Source organism: Podarcis melisellensis (genome assembly GCF_964234715.1).
Source record: "Podarcis melisellensis genome assembly, chromosome: 13".
Taxonomy (NCBI): Eukaryota; Metazoa; Chordata; class Lepidosauria; order Squamata; family Lacertidae; genus Podarcis; species Podarcis melisellensis.
The window spans coordinates 28,159,773-28,183,089 of record NC_138545.1 but is presented as its reverse complement, the minus strand read 5'-3'; the positions used below and the strand labels follow the sequence as shown (position 1 = coordinate 28,183,089).

Sequence of the window (23,317 nt, the reverse complement as noted above, 5' to 3'; positions counted from 1 at the left end):
GCATGCTGCGCTTTCCAAAATGTCTTTCTCCACTAGTGTTTTGTTCTGTTCCATTATTTTTGTTTTTTCACTACAGCTAAAGACCTGGAATACACTAAATGAACTTAAAGTTGACGAATTATCTTACTGAGCACTGTCTATATGCATACCCAAAGTGCATTGCCTCCAACCTGTTTGCTACCATAGTTCCGATTATAGAATAAAGAGAGCGTGCAGTTGTGGATAAAGAATGTCTAATGCACATAGGGGTAGCCAATGTGATGTTCTCTAGCAGTTGCTGGAGTCCCATCAGCCCTGGCCAGCATGTTCAATGGTCAGGGATGATGGGAATTACATCTGGAAGGGACTGTTGGCTACCCTTAGGTTTGGCGTTCAGGAGTTGCTGAAAGCTCTCTTCCCCCCCCCCTCCATTGACGCTGCAGTATTCTGTGCATCCAGACTAGGTTGACAGATAGTTAATCTGCCAGTAGCAATCTACTTCTCCACATAGATTACACTTGCTAGAGTGAAGTGCTGGATGTGCTAAAATGTTGGCACAGAGGGGACTAATCCAACATGTTGACAAAGTAGAAGCTTCTACAGAGAGTTACGTAGTCTAGTCTGGTTTCTTCATGAAGACTGTCATAAACCTAAAGAGTTCCTGACAGATGCCTGTCTAGTGTTTAATTGAAAAGCTCCAAAAAAAGAAACCCCATAGCCTCACTTTCCAGGTTGTTTGATTACTGAGCAACTTGTTAGTTAAAGCATGCTAATAAAGGTGTTTTCTGGCTGCGGATGTTACGGCTAGCAGGTTTCCTTCTAGTATTTAACTTGAAATCAGCCGCCTGTAGTTTTTTTTTTAACAGCATTGCCTGCTGTCCTACTCTTGGATCATTTTTCACGGAGTTCAGAAAAGCATTTTAGTCTTGCAGCAATTCTATAAAGTAGGCTAGACACAGAAATAGTGAGTGGTTTAAGGCTACCATCACTTGGAAAGCTTTGTGGCGCTCTCAAGCACCATTTGGAGTGGGGAAAGGGTTAAGCATCCCTCTCACCCTCACCAGAAGTGGCTGTTTCTGTTTTCAGGTTTGAAAAGGGTCATTGAGCTCCTGTATGCTTAACAACCTCCTTGCTCTGTCATGCTGTCTCTTTTCATAACGCGGACAATGGTTCTCCATCTTGCTTCCGGTGCCATTTCTGACCTCTGAATATCATCAGCTCATCATCCTTGTTTTCATAGCTAGTTTCCTCACAGCATGGAAAGTGGGGAAACTAAGTAACTGCTTGAGAGATGCGCCAACTCCCCTAAGGCGTGTCTCCCGCTGTTAGTGCCCATCAATGAAAGGCAGAAATGCAACTTTAAATGTGCCTGTATGGTCCTCGTAAAGGGATTGGAGGTCATGAAGGGAGGTGGGTGTACAGTTTCATCCAAACTTCCTGTGGTGTTCTTTGTTCACCTGTGGGCAGATGCTTTCTATCTGAACTGCATGTTTCGTCTTTTACACGTTTGGAAATGACATCTTTCACGTAACAGACATGTCTGTTTTGCACCTATTAATCGGCACGCAACGAAATTCCATGGCTGTTCTGAGACAGCTTGAATGTGTGTGTGTATAAAATCACTGGTCTGGCTCCCTGCCTTAAAACCATCCCAGCTTTGTAGTGTGGTGCCCACTATACTCTGCACCCTATCTGTGCAGAGAAATCTTGCCCCAAAAGACAAAATGAAATCACAAACGGTTCTTTTATAGTTCTCTTCAAAGGACATATCCACCCTTCCTTCCATCCTTTTCAAACTGTGTTGTTTCTGCTTTGCTTATTATGGAATGTTTCCTTTGTAAAAATAAAAAAATAGAATTGAATAATAAAATAAAATAAAATTTATTATTATTATTGTTTTATACCCCACCCATCTGGCTTGGCTTCCCCAGCCACTCTGGGCGGCTTACAGCATATCTAAAAACACTTTATAACTAACTCTGCTGTCTTCCCCTGCCCCCAAATCCCAGTGTTCCATAGGAAAAATAAAATATTTTCTAGGGATGCTTCATAGGTTGGCATCTGGAACTGCCTTGGGGCTTTCTCTTCTGAGGAGGGGCATGTTTGCACACCATCACTATAACAAATGTCCATAATTACGTTTTACATAGAAAGGTCCTGATAGCAGAGGTTACGCTGACAAGACTTTACTTCCTTCCTTGCTGAGAGTCCTGAGAAGTCTATTCATTGTTGAGATGAAATTGGAAAATGGGAGTGTGTATGTTGTCTCCCATAAGTGCATAGCCCAGAAGAAGAAGCGGAAGACTAAGGGTTCCTGCTGGCTGTCATTATTTTGCAGGAGGGATTCAATCCGTACTGAAACCTCAGGTTTGTTGCTCTAGCACAGGGGTCGGCAAGGTTTACCTCACCTGGGCCGGTTCACTACAGCAGAGATCCCACCATGCGCCAGATTGCACGTGCACCCGCGATTTCTGGCATCTGCTTCTATGCAGATGTGATTTCCAGCGTCAGCGCAGACACGGTTTCTGGTGCTGCGGAAGCGAGTCCCGTGCCACACTGCACTGGTTTAGCGCAGTGTGTGGGGCCTTGCTGAGCGGATGGCTCAGTTCGGGGGCGACTCGTGGGCCGGTTAAACAACCCCCATGGGCTGCTTGGGACCCCTGCCCTAGCATAACTGATCTACTTTAACAAAAACAACAGCTGACCTTTTGCCGTTTTGAAGGTGACAGGGAAATGCAATGAAAAGTTCAGGGTGAACAAATGATTAATGCGAAGGGATGTAAAGATCCGCAGGCAAGTGAGGATGAATGCAGAATAAATGCTCATTTTCATATAACAGTCCAGGAAACAAATCAGAACAATTGCTCAATAAAGACAGGACATAGTCTGTGCAAGCAAATCAAGATGAATGCTAAATAACCAGTTCGTCTGGAGGAAACTTGGGAGATAGGTTGAGCAGGGATACACACAGCTTCAAAACCTAAAATCGCAAAGGATGGTACTGAAGTTGCCTCTGTGTGAAGTGAGAGAGAGAATGGATTGTAGTGTGTTAATCATACTCAGAGTAGACCCATTGAAATTAATGGAGACTACTAACTTGGGGTCATTAATTTCAATGTGCCTACTCTGGTTGCATCCAATTAAGTTATACTCAGTGCGTCTGTTGAACAAAACTAGCACAGAGAAAATGAAGCAGAGACCCCACAATTCAATGCACACTATTTAAAGCTCTATATACTGTATTTATTTTACTTACTTAGAAATTCGGATCCTGGTTCTCAGGTACAAGAGCCCGTCCCGAGGGGAGTGTAATTGCAGAGTGTAATTGCAGCTTAATTTTAAACATGTATTTTTGAGAACTACTAATACTCAATAATATGTTTCTTTAATATAAAACTGTATATGAGGTTTTTTTATATAAAACAATCTTCAGTTAATTGTCTTTTTCTTTGTCTTGTATACTCATGAGAGTATATTCAGTGGGCAGTGCTTAAAATGTTCACTGACTACAGTTGTACTAAAAATACAGCTCCGTTAAATTTAAGCCAGGCGACATTTTAGGATCCCCTACTGCGTACATGCATATGAAAGTAGTTGTCGTGTTTGCCCTGGCGGCGGCGATAGAGCCTGTGCAAACTGATGGAGTCGCATGATCTAAATAGTGAACTACACTTCCCAGCAGGCCTTGCAGTGACTGACAGCATTGTTTCCCTTCCTCACCTTCACTTGCAGAGTGGCTGCTAACTTGCATTAGGGAAAAGGATTGGGAGGTGCTCAAGGGGTAGCTATGCCGCCTTGTGGCTGTCTGAAGCACTGCAATCTGTGGTGTTGAGCAGAGCAGGAACATGCTGTCGCTTCTATCAGCTCCAGCATATGATATGCACTCAAATTGGTTTAAGGTGATTGCCTCTTTATTATTGGGCCTACATAAGGTGTTGCAAGGAAGGACTCTTTTGCAGCCAGAAGGTGATAGGTGTTGCTGTAGTGAATACAGATGATCTTCTACCTGTTGTGTATATTTTTAAAATACACTTTTTATTATTTAGTTGTCATACTTATTGCCACATATGCCAGCAGGCTCCCCCCCAACACAGGAATACAAAAACATCAGCATTAACTGTTTAACTGTTTCGCAACATCAGGTGCACTCCACATTTATACTAACGTGTCTGGTTCACATAATCTTTACTCCCCGCTTCTCCTGAATTGTAGTTTTCTTAAGCAGTTTGGCGGAGGGGAAGCTGCATTGTGTAGCCCTGTTCTGCGTGCATAGAGGCTGTGTTGGTGTAGCCTTTTATCATGCTTCCCTTAACTTCCTTTCCTCTAAAATGGCCTCTTCAACTGTCAGCATTGGATACAGGGACTCCCAGATACCAGTTAAACCGCAGTGGGGAGAGGCAGTGGCATAGCTAGCCGCTTGGGTGCCCGGGGCATTGTGCGCGTCCTGCAGTTGGGGGCAGAGTGAGCCGCCCATGGGGGCGGGGCAAGCTACCCATGGAGGCGGGGTGAGCCAAGGCAGGACGCGCTGCGTGGAGTCTCTCCGCAGCCTCCCCTTCAGCTGTAGGGTGGCTGAAGTGGTGGGCAGACACAAGCCCCGCGCTGCTCAAAAAAGCAGCGCGGAGCTTGCAGGCAGTCCGTCCGCCACCTCCCCCTCAGGAGAGACATGTGGCTCAGGCACGCTGCAGCCCCTGCGGTGTGACGTCCAGTGCCCCCCCCCCGCCTCACCTAGCCACGCCTCTGGATTAGGCAGATTCATGGAGGAGAGGGCTGTCAAAGGCTACTAGCCATAACTGTGCTCTGCCTGCAAAGTTGCAGGCAGCAATGCTTCTGGTTTCTGGAAATCGCTCGAGGGGAGAGTGTTCCTGCAGTGGTGTAGGCAGGGGTATGCGGTGGGTGGAGGAGTTTTTTTTTCAAAAACACATGTTTTTGCCATTTTGACACCCCTCCTCAGTGTTGGCACCCGGGGTGGACTGCACCTCCCCGCACCCCATTTCCTATGCCACTGGGGAGAGGTGGACAGAGATGGGAGCGATCCCCTACTTCTGCCTGCCTCTAGTTCTGCAAAATTGTTCACAAACAGTGCCTAAATATGTACACTTTTATTTTCTTTAAATGTCTACATTTCACACGGTGGACAATACTTTCAATACTTCATGTTACAGTTCAGAGTGAAGGCAATAGGGTTTTCATGTTGCAACTTGGAGATTCCCACCCTGTCCTAACATCAATGGGGCAGGAAATGGGCAATAGATTTGGGTGGAGAACCTTGCCAGGATTTGGGATGATAATAATAATAATAATAATAATAATAATAATAATAATAATATGCCGCCCGTCTGACTGGGTTTCCCCAGCCACTCTGGGCAGCTTTCAACACATATAAAAACATAATAAAACATCAAACATTAAAAACTTCCCAATACTGGGCTGCTTGGAGACCTTCTGCATGCAAAGCACGTGCTCTGTCCGTGAGTGGTGGCCCCCCCCCGCCCCAGTCACTTCCTTTTCCACACACTCCTCCCTTGCACATTGCTTATTAGAAAACTCTGTGTGTTTGTTGCCCTTTATAGAATAATGAGCCTGTTTCAAAACACCTTATATATCTATGCTCGGCTCATAGGCTGTCCCTTATCTAAACAGGACATTTGCTTTTTGCTCAGACCCCTCCCTATCTAACAGAATCTTGGTTTCTTCACAAAGCTGCCCTTGTTCAAACAGAATAGTATTAAACAAAACAAAACAAAAATCCAAATGGGTGTGGAGGAAACAGAGGGCACAAGCTGCAGTGTTTTCACAACCTAAACCGTTTAAAGTCAGAATCAGGACTGTGCACTTCAAAGAGATCTATAAAGCTATCAAGTTTCTAGCCCTGGGTCTTATGGAGCTATGCTGCTGGAAGCTCCAGAACAGGCTAGGAATACAGTGCTAGCTCATTGCCCCCCCCTCCAAAAAACCACAGTTCTGCACATTTTAGAATTGTAATTGCAGGAACCTCATGTAAGTTATTGAGGTTGAATGGTAATTAAGCCTCAATAAATAGGCCTGCTTTGGCAGCACAATCCTATGCATGTTTACTCGGAACCCGTTAAATTGTGTTTCTTGGGAAGGTTTTAAAATGTTTAATTATATAATTGTTGTTGTTGTTGAATAGCATGTCCCTATTTTCACTGGAGAAATGTTAGAGCTATAGTATTTATTGCTGCCATATTATCCTGAAGTCTGAAGACTCCAATGATGTATAAACAGCAGTAGCAAAAAAAACTGGTTTCAACCAGCAGCATAGCAAGCGATCTTAATAATGAGAATAATTTTATTATATGTACCCCACCATGTTACTGAGCTGCTCCAGCCACTGTGGGCAGCTGGTGGGCAGTTTCCAGCATATACAAAAACATAAGAAAACTTCCCTTAAAAGGGCTGCCTTCAGTGAAGGCAGCAAGTGAAAAACTGAAACATCTAAAGGAGCTGCGAAAATGAGCAAGCTCTTCATCTTTCACTGAGAAGTTACCATGAGTGAGTGACAGGAAGGTCTTCTTGGGGAAGCGGGTCTAGAATAGGGGTGCCAGAAAAGGTTCTGCTCCCCAGTTACCACCTGTCTCACATCTGAAGCGTCTCATAGTCAGGTCCTTATATTTAAGCATGTCCAGGCTGTTAACACAAGGGAAGAAAGACAAAGGCGACTGCTATCATGAATCATGCTTGAAAATACATCTTTTGCCAGTCAGTGAGATACACAGCACCTAACGGGTCCCAGTCAGTATCCCCTCTGCTGTAATTTGGAAGAACTGCAGTTTTGGTGTGGTCTTCAAAGGTAGCCCCATGTAGAATGCACTGTGGTAGTCTAAGCTAGGGATGTAGCTGGCTACAGATACCCAGATGTAGAATAAATACCTCTCGTGTTGCTCATGCATGCTCTAGTAAACTCTTTGGGGCGCCAGGAGGAATATCTTACCCCTTTCTCCTTCTGCATAAATGAAAGAGAGTTGCTGAGGTGTAAATGGAGAGTTGTAAAACCTACATTTAGCCTGTATTTGCTTGGGTTAAGTTTTTCAACCTCAGTTCTTTAAGTGTAAACTGGGAATAGCATTCGCCTACTTCAGAGAGGTGTTGTGAATTCCAGACCAATAAGGGCATTAATACACATAGCAAATGTGTATAATTTTCTTAAGTCAATAATAATAATAATAATAATAATAAAAAATGCACATAGCAAATCAATTGTACTATATGATACCAATTGGTAGTGAATAGTAGCAGATGAGGGGGAAAGGACCTTTTTGCTCCCTCCCTTCCTAAAGGTAAAATTGCTTTGGAAGTGACAGGAACTACTCTTGATGCAATGAAAGACGCTGGTGGCCCCCACCCCCCAGTCTTATGAATGGCTTGACAGGTGTTGAGATCATTGGGTGGTGGGTGGAATCTTTGAAAGGTGTGCTAGCAAAGATGTAGGGAGCTATGATCTCAGTGGGTGTCACAATAATTCACAAAAATAATTCACTGCGCAAGAAGGAAAAAAGACAGCTGTCACAGAGAATTAGGGATACAACAGGTTAAATGGTAGATCCTTCATAGAGCTTTGCTTTTACCCAGAACTTGCCTGCCTGCCTTCCAAATGGGCAGGGGTGTATGTTGCAGCCACAGGTTAACCTGTTTTACCCCAAGCAGCAGCATCCCATTGCACCAGTTTTGCAAGCATGTTTCTATAAACATGCAACCAAGTGTTGTGTTCCAGGTCGTCAGTTTGGAGTTAGCCAGCTGTGCTCCCTGGAGTTCATGCTGCATTTTCTGCCAAAGAGCAGAAATGACTTTTGACTTAACCTAACCGTAACCCAAACCACCTCCCTGTTACTCTGATATGACCTACCTGCCTATTTGAACAGCTAGTGCAAGTACCAAAGGTTCGAGCCAACATCTTTTTCCTGCTTCTTTCCTGCTTGTAATTCTGTTTGGGGGTCATTAGCTTTTCGGTTAATTTAAACTTGTGTGTTCTGAGCAGAGGGGATTCTCTTTTAACCCATGGCAGGGTGGGGGTGGGGAGCCAGTCTTGGTCCATCAGTTTAGTCCATGAGGCCATTTCCCCCAAACGACACCTGTCAGCCAGCTGACATCACTGGGTGATACCAGCTGATGTGGGAGGGTGCACTTCTGGTGTGCACAGCCAAAATAGCAGGATTTAGCCCTGCTCAGATCCCTCCCACATCAGGGTAGTAAGAACTCATAATCATAGAATTGTAGAGTTGGAAGGGACCATAAAGGTTATTTGGTCCAAACTCCTGCAATGCAGAACTATTTTGCCCAACATGAGGATCAAACTCACAACCCTTAGGTTAAGAGTCTGATGCTCTACCGACTGAGCTATCCCAGTGACAATCAAAAGACCCTAGGAATGGTGCTGCAGGGTGTAAACCCATTTGGTGTTGGACAGTTTTTGCCAAACTTTTTTTTTTGTTTGCCATGGGCCACTTGAGAACTGCTGAGGGTCTAGGAGCTAAATGGCACCTTAAACCTTGGTTATGGGCTCAACAACGGAATGTTTAAGTGCACATTTTTTATAACAAGAATACAAAGTTGAAAATGAATGAACTGTAGCTAAAATACTATGTTCATTTTTCACATGGTCTGGTCCTTCCCCTGCCCACTGCACTAATGTTCTTAAGGGTCTCTTCTCCAGTCTTCAGAGAGTAGCTGGAAGTGGGGAGGCAAAAAAGGCCCTCCTTTCCTTCCACTCTGCAGTTTTAATCTGAAATCTCAGGCGCAGAGCAGTACTGTGCTTAGAGCTCAGAAACTGCTTGGTCTAATGAAATTCCCATTCGCAAAATGCGCCTAGAACAATGGGAGTTTCAAACACTGTGGCAGGTCACCCACTGATTTTTCTGCCAGTTTTAACAATTGTATCATGCTGTGCTAGATGCTGTGTGGTTTTTCATGGCATTTTCATGACTTCTTTCATTTACGGCTTGGGAACCCCTGGCATAGGGTATGTGCTGTGAGATAGGAAATCCTGACTTGACTTCCTTGGTGACCTCACCAGGGACCCTTTGGATGCAATCTTAGTAGCATAGGAGCAACTGCAATGAATGGGGGCCTTCACATTGGAAGCTGGGGGTGCAGGTGATGGCCATTCCAGCCAGTCCCTTGGGAGTGGGAAGTAGTAATGCTGGAGACCCCTCCCACATGTCCTGGAGCTTCTGTGCTAGCGTAGCACATGAATGACAGAAACTGCAGTGACTTCCATGCAGCTTGGGTGATGTCAGAAGGATCCATAAGTTTCCTTAAAGGAAGCTGCTTCCTCTAGGCTTGTCATGTCTCCTAAGGTTCAGGTCCTGAGATGGACAAGGTGAAGTATGGGAACTCAGGGGATGGTGCCCGGCAGATCAGAGGGTAAATCTTGATGAGGGGAAGACTCTACAAACAAATAAAATAATATTATTTTAAATAAGATAAAAAAATGTATTTTTCCTGCAAATAGTTCCCATCCAATGCACAAGGTCATTAGGACTGAAGGGGTTATTAGGGTTGTCGGGGGAGGTGAGTTAAATAAAATGATAGGAGGAGGAAATTATTCAAATATTGGGGTGTGTGAATAAATTTTCATAATCATACATTTAAACTGTATTTGCTCTCATCCCAAAGGTGAGCAATAGGATTATTTCCTAGACTAACATCTCATTAGACTCTTTGCCTATGGCCAAGTATACACAGCATGCTAAACCATAGTTAATAGTTTACCATGGGCACAGTGAATACTCTTGCTCTGCTCCTCCTCCTCTACCATGAGTGGGAGGAACAAACCATAACTTTAGGCTTAGTCCAAACCAGGGGTCATGGTTAGTTTTGCTGCAAAAAAAACCCTTGATGTGAAGGCAAGATTTGAGCAAAGCAGCAGCCACTTGCATATTCACGGTAATCCATTAGAGGACAGTAGATCAATTATCTTTATATCTGAAAGTAATGCAATCATTTTATATGGCTTGTCTTGACTGTGGCTATTGCTAGCTTGCAGTGTTTTCTGTTGAGCAGCTTCAATCTAACAGCTTTGCAAGTCTCTAACAAAGTTCATATTGAACCCAACTCCCTTTTAAGTGCTTTGGGCATACCAGAGCCTCACTAATGTTGCATTAGAAAACCCAGTGTTGCACTTGCATTGTGATGCTATTTTTGCAGGCAGACATATTTAGTGCAAATGCTTTATAATTATCAACGCCAAGTAATTTTAAGTTGCAGAGAACTGGGTGAAAAGAAGCCTCAGTGTTGCTTCTATTTCTGCGGATCTGGCTTTAAAAGTACGGTGTTTCAGAGTGCAGCGTAAAACCGATCAGAGTGAAAGCAAACACCACAGTGGTAGGATAACCTGCAGGAAGGTAAATTATCTATTACAATGGTTGCCTATTGTGAAAGTGTTTGAGCAGTTAGAATATTAAGCACAGTTTTGGAGGCCTTGATTCAAATTCTTAATTAAGGGAGGGCAGTTCTGAATATGCGCCGTTCTCCTGAAGTTGCCTTTTGGGTGCTGCACATACAAAGGTACAGTTGAGCTCCATGCATTTAGAGGTTTATAAGGGTCAACATTTAAGACATTTGCTGGGCCAGTCCAATATATTTTGTTGCCTGAGGCGGAGCTGAAAATAGTGCCCCCTTTCCCACACAAGCCGAGGATCGTATAGTACCCAAGACTGCTGCTTTGGCACCTGAGGTAGAAGAATCCCACAAGCGCCTCTCCTCCCAACTGAGCAGTAAATATGCGCGTGTATTTATATGATATAAAAATATTTAACCACAATTCGCCTGCCTCTCCTGAAAGTTCAGAACCGGCTGCTGCTGCCGCCTCACTCTGCCAAACAGCAGGACTGGCTTTCAACCTCGCCAACCCCAGAGATATTCAAAATGCTGTTTTCGTGCCCTTCTAACTCCTCAGCTTGTTCCGAGCGTGCCGCTGCCTGCCCTCTCCGTGGGTCGCGCGCCGCCCTCCCATTCATCTGCTCGCTCGCTTGCTTGTGTGCGGGGAGGGCGGGGGAGGCGCGCGCGCGCCTTTTTAACTCGCGTCTGCTCGCTTGTTCGCGCGCGCGCAAAAAAAAGAGACCTCTTTTTTTTTTTTTAAGCTGCAGAGGCTGCAAGCTCGGCCGCAGTGCGCTCGGGAAACCGGCGGTGGCGCTCGCGCCTCCCTTTCTCTGGCTCTTTCTTTTTTTCTCTCTCGCTTCCCTCCCCTCCTCCCTCCTCTTTTCGCTTTCCCTCCTCCTCCCCCCGCCTCGCGCTGCCTTGCCTGCCCGGTGCATTCTCCGATTAAAGGGAGGAGGAGGAGGGCAGAGAAGGAGCCTGGCCGCCATTTTTTTCCCCGAACAGAATTTAGCAGCAGAAAAACAGCGGCGGCAGCGCCACCTCCGCGCCCGCTGCGGCTGCCCTGCTGTCGTGCCCGGGCGGAGGGTAGGGCGCGAAGGCACAGGATAAAAGGGGGCGAAGACGGGGAGAAGGCAGCGCCGCAGAGATTATTGCACCCTGTGCCCCACTTTGAAGAAGAGCGAGCGAGCGAGAGACCCTCCTTTGCAGTAGGAGGAGGAGGCGGAGGCACCGCAACAGCAGTCGCCGCCGCCACTGGGGGGAGGAAAGAGGAGCACCTTCTTTCTCCCCCGCCGCCGCCTCTTCTTCCTCCTCCTCCTCCTCCTTTTTCTCCGGGGTGTGGGGTGTGGGGGTGGTTGCAAAAGAGGAGACAACCTTCTCCCCCCCTCCCCAAATCCCTTCCTTCCCCAGCCCTTTTCCTGCCCGCCCGCCCTCCTTGCCTGCAGGAGAGCAGGGAGCAGGCGGGCAGGGAAAGGGGAGCCGGGGCTGGGAGGAAGGGGGGGAAAAAGGGGGAGCGGGCGAGAGAGAAAGAAAAGCAGTGGCGACGAAGACGACTACGGCGGTGGGAGAAGCAGAGGCGGCGGCGGCGGCAGTGAAGAGAACTCGGCTTCACTCGCCTTGTTTGCAAACTGCGCCCTTTTTATTTTTTTTATTTTTTTTGCACCGGGCCGGATCCGCCCGGACTCTGCTCTCGGCTCCATCACGTGGTAGGTGCCGCCGCCTGCTTGCTTTGCTTTCGCCCGCCTTGCTCCATTGCTGGCTTGGCTTGGCTTTCCCCGTTGCCCTTGCTCGGCCCTTCTCTCCCTGCCTTTGTTAGCGCGGCTGACTGGCTGCGCCCTCGGAAGCGCCCTCGGCGGCCAGAAAACAACTTATTTTTACCCCCCCCCCTTTCTCCCCGCCAACACCTTTGCCCTATGTTTCCTATACCGTTGCTTTTAATTTCTGGTCCTAAGATGTACCCTCTATTTAATTATGTTTATTCCTCTCCTCCCGCCCCCCCTTCTTTAAGCATAACAGCGATGATAATAAACTTCCCTGCCCGCTTTCCTTCTTCTCCAGCCCCCGGTGCCAGGCGCAGCCAGGCTCCCAAGTCTCCATGACGAATATTATTATTTTTTGCCCTGCTACTTTCTCGTCGCCGTCGTTGGTTGTTGTTGCGTGTTACGGATTCGCAACAGTCCGAGGCGTTTGCGGTGTCCTGCACCTAAAATGCAGCTCCCCTTCTCTTGCCCCCCCCCCGCGGTGCTTTAAAAAGCCATGCAGTTTGGTGTAATCGCGCTTTATCAGGTGGCAAAAGAACGTTCAATCCTTAAAATCGATCATAGTTGAGTGTGGGAAAAGGGGGATGGCAGAATACGAGCACTCTAGCCGGTCTCTTTACGGTGGGGGGGGGGAGAGAAGCGAGAAAAAGGAGGTGGGTTGACTTTGTTTGGGAATAGAGACGACCACTCCCGCAGTGCTCACTTTACAATAGAGTAAAGCACTTTGCACAGTCAAAGAGCTGTCTTAATGCCCACCATAATCGCGTCTCTCTCTCTCTGCCCCCCCCCCCGCTTAAGTGGCTTTAAACAAAAAACCTAGCCCGACTCTTTTGAGACTGGTGTTTGTATGTGCGTGTGCGCGCCTAGGCGAAGTATTGCGGCTCCATTGCATGAGCGAGGGGGAGGGGGAAGAAGAAGAGAGGCTGGTTTCTGATGGCGCCACTTTAAATTGAAGGCTTCCCCCTCCTTTAGCAAAGAAAAGAGAGCTTCCCAACTGGAGTTTCTTTCTCTTTGTGTTTAGTGTGTCTCTCCTCCTCTACCCCCCTCCCCCTATTCATAAAACATGCACGCCTTCCAGTTTGCTACTTCTCACCAGCATTCGAACGCCGGCGCGCCCGAAGTTCCATCACAGCCTTCTAAACCCATCCCCAGTTTCCATTCTCAAACATCTTGCGCGTGTGCGCCTGTGTATGTGTGTGTGCGCGCGCCTGTGTTGGAGATCTCGCCGTCACGTGGCTGGTTGGCAGTCATTTTTTTGTGTGCGCGTTGTGGTGACTGCTTGCTGTTGTATGGGTAGCTTTGTTACTACGGTCAACAACAATGAATTTGTTTTCCCCTCCCCCTATTCTTTCTCTCTGTCCTTTTGGTCGGTTCGTTTCTAATCCGACTTTCATGTTAGTGGTGGTGGGGACAGTCTAGTCAAACAAACTCTTGTATACGTTTTGAAGAAAGCAGGCACAAATTGCATAACACTTCTTTTGCATAATCTTTAACCCGTGGGATTTGCCTCTTTATTTTAATAGGGCCTGTAGATGAGGTGTAGAGTAGGGTCACGTGTAGTAAGTGGTATGATAGTTATGCCAGTAAACGTGGCTTCTGTCACCATCTCACTATTCAGTGTACTTACTCTAAAACTTACTTGTAACAGCTTAGTGTATGTTAACATACCTCCCCCTTCCCCCATTTGTTTGAACTGCACAGTGGCTGTTTCATTTACAAACTTGGTTTTGTCTTAGTGAGCCATTTGGCATTTGATGTTGCTTGTCTGCCTTTTATCACTAATGATTTAGAATTGGCGGGAATGTTTCCACCCCCCCTTAAACTGTAAACAATTTCAGTTCACTAAACTTTTTTGCTTAAAGATGTCAAATTAAAGAATGTTTTGTAAATAATGATGCTGTTGGTTGACTGGTCTGCTGCAGAATCATCTTAAAATGAGGTGTCAGTTAAAAACAAGGTTACCCATATGGTTTTTTTTGGGGGGGAGTAGGGGTTATCTGTACTGTAACTGTACTTTGATGATAACCTTGTTCAGTGCTACAGAATTCTATTTTTTATCACATGAAATTAATTGAAATAACATTTCCCATTTTTTATGGTTATGTTGTGAATGTTAATTTGACAACAATTTGGGCCTCTTTCTCTCAAGCTGTTGCGTCATGTCATGTGATGCTTGCTCTGTGTCTATGATACGTAATTCTAAAAATAAGGCTTAGGTAAAAAGCTCTCCCTTAGAAGTTAAAACATGTTGTGAAAGTGAAGGAGAGTACTTCTGGTTGCGACAGGCTCACAAAAATTCTAGAAGTCAATCCTTGTGGCTTACTGATCTACATAGAATTTTCTCTCTCTGTGTGGGGTAAGGTAAATATATGACTTTTAAAAAGAACTACTCTTTGTTGGAAAAATACTGTAACACCCCTGTATCAACAGATTAGACATTAAGGCTGTGATCCTAAAGGCAGTTACTAGGGAGTAAGTCCCACTTACCAGAGTGCAACTTCTGAGTAAATATGTGTAGACTAGTGCTGCACAGCAATTGGAGTTAGTGGCTGTCGTAAAAAAGGAATTTGTGAGTGGTTGCTGTAGTCAGACATTTAATAAAATGGTGTTTACTTGTCATTGAAAACTGTTTAACTTAAACTTCTGCTAGAATCTAGTGTAGCAGGAAAAATTCTGCCAACCAAGTAAGCCTGATACAGTAAACACCTCTGGGTTCTTGTCTACAATATGGGGGAATATATAGTGAAAATTAGGTAATGAAGGCATGGAAAAGTGAAATAAGTGACAGCTTGGGCTGGATTTTATGTGTGTATTATGGTGTGTGATATATGGTTTAAAATGTCTCTATTTACATTTCATAATGTCACAATAGTGTTGGTTGTAGGACAGTGGCATTACATAAATTAAGAGCTTGAAATCTGAGGAAGTGTGAAGTTTTTTGTTTCAATTAGAAGTTGACCTCAGCCCATAGGAGTCCTGGAAGGCAATGTGCAGATAAACAGGATTGAGTGCTCGTTCTCGGGGTGCAAGGGGATTCTTATTTATTAAAACTGTATTTATGAATGCATGTATTCATGCGTTTCATGGATAGTGTCATTCCCCCCTTTAACAAGCAATCTTTTACGTACACGGGAATCTGCTGAGAGTCTGTTTCTATAGGCAAATTGAATTATTTGAATTCATAAAATTCTGTTACTGCTTTCATGGACTTGTAATAAATTATTTTGGAGAAACTATACTTCTGTTAGGTATCTCCACTATAGTCTGCATAAGTCCCCTGGAACTTAAAACATACACACTTACCTGGGAATAAGTTCCATTGAACTTTTATCGGAACTTAATTCTTTATACAGAATTGCACTCTTGTATCATAAGCTTTAATAAGTGAGGGCCTACTTTGCCAAATACATAAAGTGGGATTTGGTCACAAAAGCTGAAGCAGCAATAAATTCGTGTTGGAAGTGCCAGAGGGTTCATTTTTGCCTCAGCAGATGGCTTCCCAACTAGAATTAGTTAACAATGTGATGCCTGTTTAAGAGTTAAGGCTTGGGTGCCCAATATATAATAAAAAGGTCTTTTAAAAAGAAATATATGGTGAATTCTAATGGTGAATAGATGTTAAATTCTGTCGACTTAATAGTACATGCAGGTTGCTGCTCACAACTTGTTTTTAATCTCATTTGAAAGGCCCTTTCAATCAACCAATCAATCATTTGAAAGACCCTTGTAATCAACCAATGACAACTGTCAAGAGAAACATGCGTGTATTAAAAGTTTTTCACTCCTATTTTATGGTAGGGTCAGGCAGCTAGCAGCCTGGAAGCCCAGCCCAGCCCCCAAAGCATAACCTGGTGTTGCAACGACCTTTCTTACTATCGACCCCTTGTTCACTTTCTCCCAAGCTACGATAAGGACAAAGGGCTCCTTAACTCCCTCCTCTCTGGTGTGTACAGAAACTAAAGCTTTGGTACAGAGAGTCTTCTTTTCGTTACATACCTCGGCCACAGTCACATGATAGTGAAGCAACCAAAGGAAGCGTGGAGCTCTGCCAAGCCTCCCCAGCATGAATGGCAACAGAGGAAAGGGTTCAAGAACCCTTTGCCTGTGTGTCTGGTGTCTCTGTTGTAGGAGTGAGTCAGTGGGTGGAGGCCCTGCTGCTTTCTGTTCAGTGCTGTTTCAGGGGCTGTCATGTAGAGGGTAAAGTCATGTTGCAGAAGGACAGATTTTGGTTGAATATCAGAGAAACTTCAGTGGCAAGAGCAGTTTGACAGTGGAACTAATTAGCCAGAGGGTGCTCTGGCTCTGGATTGAACATGGCCTTAAGATAGTCGACATGACTCCCTCCTGGTTTGTTATTCTGTGATCCAGTTGAAAAATATAGAAGACGATGAGGGCTTTGCCTAATTTATTAATTAACAATTACATATTGTATATATCGGGTCAGCAAACTTTCAGCAGGGGGCTGGTCCACTGTCCCTCAGACCTTGTGGGGGGCCGGACTATATTTTTTTTTGGGGGGGGAATGAACAAATTTCTGTGTCCCACAATAACCCAGATATGCATTTTAAATAAAAGCACACGTTCTACTCATGTAAAAACACCAGGCAGGGCCCACAAATAACCCAGAGATGCATTTTAAATAAAAGGACACATTCTACTCATATAAAAACACGCTGATTCCTGGACCGTCCGTGGGCCGGATTTAGAAGGAGATTGGGCCACATCCAGCCCACGGGCCTTACTTTGCCTACCCATGGTATATATATGGTTCTCCTGTCTCTCTATCCATCTCTTCATTTATCCCCACAACTGTGAGAGGCAACTGGTGAGTAGTCCATGGCGAGGTTGCTGGATGAGTGGGAATCTGTAATTACTTGTATGTTGCCTTGTTTGGGATAATTGGCTTGTAAATACAATATACAATATATGCTTTGTTTTTAAACGTATCACCTGCCTTTCCATCTGCTCAAAGGTGGTGCGCCATTCAGTCAAAATCAAACGTATAAAATAAAATGTCCCCCAACAGCAAAATGCAGAGATAAAATTCAGCTCACAGTCCAAATGTCACAAAAAGGAGACATCTTCACTTGCCTCCTGAGCACCGATAAGGAAGGAATTGTGTAGGCCTCGCTTGAGAGAGAATACTAGAGGATAAGCATTGTAAATGAAAATAATCGATCCAGGATCCCATCAGTCTTAATGTCCCAAATAGATGTCACACAGAGCTGTCCTTCTGTAGAATGAATCTTAATTGGAATGAAGAATTACAAAAATATTGTAGCTCATGCTCTTATTTTTTTTTTTAAATGCTTCTAGGTTGCCTTTAAGGGTAACAACAAGTTTGGTTTACAAACAAAACATAGTAAAACGCAACTAAATCCATAAAAACATTAATGAAGACAAACATTTAGCAGAAGAAATAAATCAAGATATGTAACCGTAACCAAACTCATCAGCAAAATAATAAAATTACTCAGAAAGCAGGCAAAAACAAGTGGGTTTTCATCATAAACACCTGGAGTGACGAGGCCTCACAGAGCTCAATTGGTAATGTGATAATGAGCACAATTGGTAATGAACAACCTAGCTGTTCTTGGGTGTGGGCAAGTGAAGAGGGCCTCAGTTTTGGCTTCCAACTTGTCTACATGTGCTGTTGAATAGATTGCACTGCTGTGAGGAAGGGTGTGCACACCACACACCATTTTTGAATACTCTAGATAGAAATCGACCTGAAAGTAAAAACCTGACATACTGGGATGAATGGGTCCTATCTCAACCCCACACTGCTGCATTAGCTTCTTTTTATGCAAGAGAGACTTCAGAAATGGCATGACCCTACCTGGTGTCTGAACTGGTACCTTCATACAGTATTCTGAAATCCAGGCAGTGCATAAGTTAAACAAGCTATAGCTTAGGGCCCCACTCTCTTGGGGGTCCCAATTTTTTAAAAAAGTATTTCACAATTAATATACTACTTAATTACATTTCAGTTCAACAATTACTTTGATACAGTACATATTTTGTTATGTGCAAATGGCTTTAGATACCCATTAGGTCCATTACCTTAAAGCATAGATTCAACACAAAAACCAGAGACAATTTGTTGTTGACAAAGGACAGCTGGACATATAAAGGGCCCCATTACCTACAGTAATGGGGTACCAGTAATGGGGTACAGTAATCAAACCTAAATCCAGCCCTGAATCCAGGTAGAAAAGGTCTGTTTTTTTAAAAGGTGCCACAGCAATCTTTAGTCTTCAGTTGAAATACAAGTATTATTTTTTAGATAAGAGTTAGCAAGCTTGGTGGATAAGGGGAATGCTGTGGATGTAGTGTATCTTGATTTCGGTAAGGCTTTTGACGAAGTCCCTCATGATGATATTGCAGAGAAGCTAGTGAAATGAGAACTGGACATGGTAAACTGATAGGTGGATATGTAGCTGGTCGACTGACTGAACCTGAAGAGTTCACTAACGGTTCCTTGTCATCCTAGAAAAAAGTGACAAGTGGGGAGCCATTGGGTTCTGTCCTGGGCCCGTTGTTCATAGTCTTTATAAACAATTTGGATGAGATATTGAGGGGATACCAATCAATTTTGCAGATGACACCGAACTGAGAGGGGTAGCCAATGCTGCTGAAGACAGAATTGGGATTCAAGATGACCTTGAGAACTGGGACCAAACTAACGGAATGAATTTCAATAGGGATCAATGTCATTTCTGGGCACCACAATTTAAGTGGGATATTGACAAGCTGGAAAATGTGCAGAGGAGTGTGGCCAAGTTGATCAAGGGTCTGGAAACCAAGCCTTATGGGGAAGGGTTGAGGGAATTGGGTATGATTAGCCTGTAAATGAGGAGACTAAGAGGAGATATGATAGCTATCTTCAGATATCTATAGGGCTGTCACATGGATGATGGAGCAAGTTTGTTTTTCCTACCTTGGAGGGTAAGAGAGATTCAAGTTACAAGAAAGGAGATTACAGTCAAACATCAGGAATAAGTTTCTGCCAGGAAGATCTGTTTGACAGTGGAATAGACTCTCACGAGAGGTGGTGAACTCTCCTTCCTTTGAGGTTTTTAAGCAGAGCTTGGATGGCCACCTGTGGATGGATGCTTTAGTTGTGATTTCTGCACTGCAGGTGCTTGGACTAGATGACCCTGCCGGGTCCCTTACAACTCTACAAATCTGTGATTCATCACTTTTTTAATGGGAAAGCTCTCAACCAAAATAATTTCAAATTAAGATAAAGAACACAGTTAAGACTGGGGTATTATATTCAGTGGCACCTTGTTTAGGCAGTTCTACCTAGACAGGCAATTTTCGCATGTATATCTGTTTTTAAAACTCTTGGTTTTATCCATATTTTGAATTCTGTTTTTATTCCTGTTTTAAAAACAAATATTTTATGCAATGTTATATAAACATCTTAAGATTTTTAAAAACAAGATATATATATATATAAATCTTGCTAAATAAGTAATTCTCCTTGAGTATATGTTTCAAATGAAGTGGCTCAAATACCACTTGAATTGTAACTTTAAGACTCTCTGCGTGAAACATTTATCAGACTTTTCACATACCCATAGGTATTCTTAGGTTATTCTTTTCCCAGTTATCTTTCTCATTTAGGTATATAATTTTGAGATATACCCTCTTATATTCTTTAGAAGTTGGTAATACCTGTTTAAATGATTCTGAGTGGCTAGGGAGTGTTATTAGACATCCTTCCTCTATTCAACCATGCATTTATCCATACTTGTCCTTCCAATGTTGCTAAGCTATTTCTTATTGAAACAGTTGTGGTCACTCTCTGATTGCCGTTTTTGATGTGCTAATTTTGTAAGTATCAGCCTGTACATTTATCCAAATGTAACTCTTAACCTGAGGCTTCTGGAAAAGAGTAATGCATTGAACTGACTATATAAATACTGTATAGGATTTTTAAAAAAAACTTTTGAGGATGGAATATCCAATAAGCTATGTGCTCTTGGCCTGTAGCACTTTTCAGTTCAAGAATGAAAGTCAAGAGGCTTCACTTTTCCAATTAAACACAGTTATTTTGCTGTAATTCAAATACTAAAGGTGTTTAGGATTGTGGTCATATGTCTGAATAATGGGAGGAGTAGAAGGCTTCATCCTTACAGCAGCCCATGCAAATCCTTAATGGTAAATGTTTGCCCCTCAATAAAGGACTGGATGAGAACCAACAAACTGAAACACAATCCAGATAAGACTGAGGCACTGTTAGTGGGTGGTTCCCTAGACGGGTGGGAGATCTGCTCTTGATGGGGTTACACTTCCACTGAAGGAGTAGGTTTGTAGCTTGGGGGTACTCCTGGATCCTTTGCAGTCACTCAAGGCTCAGATGGCCTCAGTGGCCTGGAGTGCCTTCCATCAGCTTCGGCTGGTGACCCAGCTATGCCCTATTTGAACAGGGATAGCCTAACTACTGTTGTCTATGCTCTGGTAACCTCAAGGTTAGGTCACTGCAGTGCGTTATACGTAGGGCTGCCTCTGAAGACAGTTCAGAAACTTTAGCTAGTGCAGAATTCAGCGGCCAGGTTGCTCACCGGAGCAATATGGTTCGAGGATGTTACACCAATCCTGGTCTGACCGCACTGGCTACCAGTTAGTTTCCGGGCTCAATTCACAGTGCTGGTTTTGACCTATGAAGCCTTAAACGGCTCAGGGCCACAATACCTCAAGGACTGCCTTTTTCCAGACTCTGAGATCATCTTCTGAGGCCCTTTTCTGTGTGCCGCCTTCTTGAGAGGTCCGGAGGGTGGCTACACGAGAACGTGGCTCCCTGTCTGTGGAATGCTCTCCCCAGGGAAGTTCGCCTGGTGCCTTCATTATATACCTTTAGGTGCCAGGCAAAAACATTCCTTTTTAACCAGACCTTGACTGACATCCTATGCCCTTTTAAAATGTCTTTTTTGGGGGTGGTATTGAGTGGTTGTTTTGATTATGTATTTTGCGGTTTTATTTTTTGATTTTATTCTGTGAACCACCCTGAGGGCAGTATATAAATTCAGTTAATAATAAAAATAATAATGGGAATGTAGCAATTTGTCATGCATTGCTTGTGTAAACTGCTAGTCTCTTGCTGCATTTTGTGTTGTAATTTGTGAGAGGGGCAGCCCCAGATGTCCTAAAGGATGTGGTTTCTGGAAAAGGCCCTCCTTAGATCAGGGTGATGGTTATTAACTGGGATTGCCTATCTGAGGCTGATTATCTGGATCTGTTTCTGTCTAGTTTCAGGCCTGGTTTAGCACAGAAACTGCCTTGTTTACAGTGTGGGTTATCTATGCTGAGAGAGGGATTAGGGAAGTGATGCCCTGTTGATTTTTCTTGGACATCTCTGGCTTTCACTATTGTGATAGTATTCATCTGGTTTAAGGATTGAGGTTCACTGCATTGCAGCGGTTTTGTCCCTGTCTGGATGGTTGATTCCAGAAGTTGGTGCTGAGTGTGTTGTTTCTCAGTTCCCTGGCATTTATGCTGTGGATATCTACATGAAGTCATCCATGTCAGTGTGCTGTTGACACCCAGATCTCTTTCTCAGCCTTTTACATTGGATTCAGGTGAGGCAGTAGAAGTGCTGAACGGGTGGCTGGGCTTAATCATGAGCTGAATGAGGGCCAGTAAACTGCAACTCCATCCTGACAAGACAGGGTTACTGCTGGTAGGCGCACCATTTGTGTCAGTAGGTGTTTGCCTGATTCCGACAGGGTTAAACCTGGAGAAATCAGGTTTAAAATTTAGGGAGCGCTCATTAATCTAGCTTTGTCCCTGCAGGCCTATGTGACCTCTATGGCATTGAGTGTCTTTTGGTTGTGGCTGGTAATCCTTTATGGACAGGGGCAGCCAGGCGAGAGTAACCTATGCTCTGGCACTCTGCAGGTTAGATTACTGTAATCTGTTGCGTTTGGAGTTGCCTTTGGAAACTGTCTGGAAGCTGCAGTATAGTTTGCAGCTGTTATGCTGCAAATTGGGACCAAGCAATGGGAACATAACATTGCTTGGCACCAAAACAAGTTGCTGGTGCTTGTCTCCAAAACTCTGTAAGGTCTGGGATTGAAATGCCTGAAGGATCACCTGTCTCCATATAGCAGCCTCCCTGGATTTTTAAATTTGTGGAGGCCTTCCTCTTGGGTGACCCTAGCATCTGAAGGACCTGCTCAGAGGCGGTGATATGAACTCCCCAGGGCAGTGTTAGAAATTAGCCAGGCACGTTTTGTAACTGGAAAAGGTCCAGTTGTGACCACATGGAGATCTCCGGATGTCGGGCTGGCGACTGAGGAAAACAAAATGTCACTTAGAGAAGGAGGTGAAATATTTTCATTAAAGCTTAGTTCTATTCTGGATTGTTTTATTTGATGTTTTAATGTGTTGCAAACTGCTTTGAGATTCATTCTTTAAAACAAAAAGCAGTATAGAAATGGAATGAATAATAATGATAAATCCCATGGTGGTGGGGGAACGGCGCCTAGACATTCCATTGTGGTGACCACAACCCAGGTTTAAGGTGCCATTTGGCTATCACATTATATACCTGAGTTTCTAACACTGTCCCAGGAAGGTGCAGCTGGTTGTGATAGGCCCTCTACTGGAAGGACCACCGATGCCTGTTTTGATATTATTTGGTGTCGGGAAGAAAACTTTTTATTTTCTGAGCTTTGCTTCCTTTGGAATTTGTTTTATTCCATTTACATGGTTTTAGAGTTGTTGCTGTTTAAAAACAAACTGTCAGATTTAAGGTGCTGGTTTTGACCTTTAAAGCCCTTCATGGCCTAGGACCCTTGTACCTATAGGATCGCCTCTCCCGGTATGACCCACGGAGGACCTTAAGGTCCATAAATAGCAACACCCTAGAGGTCCCGGGTCCTAAGGAAGTCAAATTAGCCTCAACCAGAGCCAGGGCCTTTTCAACACTGGCTCCGGAGCCTGGTGGAACGCTCTGTCTCATGAGACCAGGGCCCTGCAGGATCTGATTTCTTTCTGTAGGGCCTGTAAGATAGAGTTGTTCTGCCTGGCCTCTGGCTTGGAATCAAATTGATTCCCTCCCTCTCTTTCTTTTTTCCTTTCTCCTCCTGTGAAGAGGTTGCATTTTAATGTTTTAATGTTGTATTTTAATCTTGTTTTTAAGTTGTATTTTAACCAACTTGTTTTTATTATTGATTGTTAGCCGCCCTGAGCCTGGTCTTGGCTGGGGAGGGCGGGGTATAAATTATTATTAT

The 23,317-nt window shown here is 44.2% G+C and overlaps 1 protein-coding gene across 5 annotated transcripts in view; it reads left to right on the top strand.

Moving 5' to 3' along the window:
- Positions 1-23,317, top strand: part of KANSL1 (KAT8 regulatory NSL complex subunit 1) — a 139,871-nt gene that overhangs the window by 6,000 nt on the left and 110,554 nt on the right. For 2 of the 5 annotated variants that reach the window (XM_081886220.1, XM_081886216.1), the window contains exon 1: positions 11,258-12,020. The exons of 1 other annotated variant lie outside the window; for it this stretch is intronic. The gene's annotated coding sequence lies outside the window, so the exon portion shown is untranslated. Of the gene's footprint in view, positions 1-11,256; positions 12,021-23,317 lie in introns of those variants that run through there. 2 more of the 5 variants (XM_081886219.1, XM_081886218.1) reach the window with 2 other exon arrangements.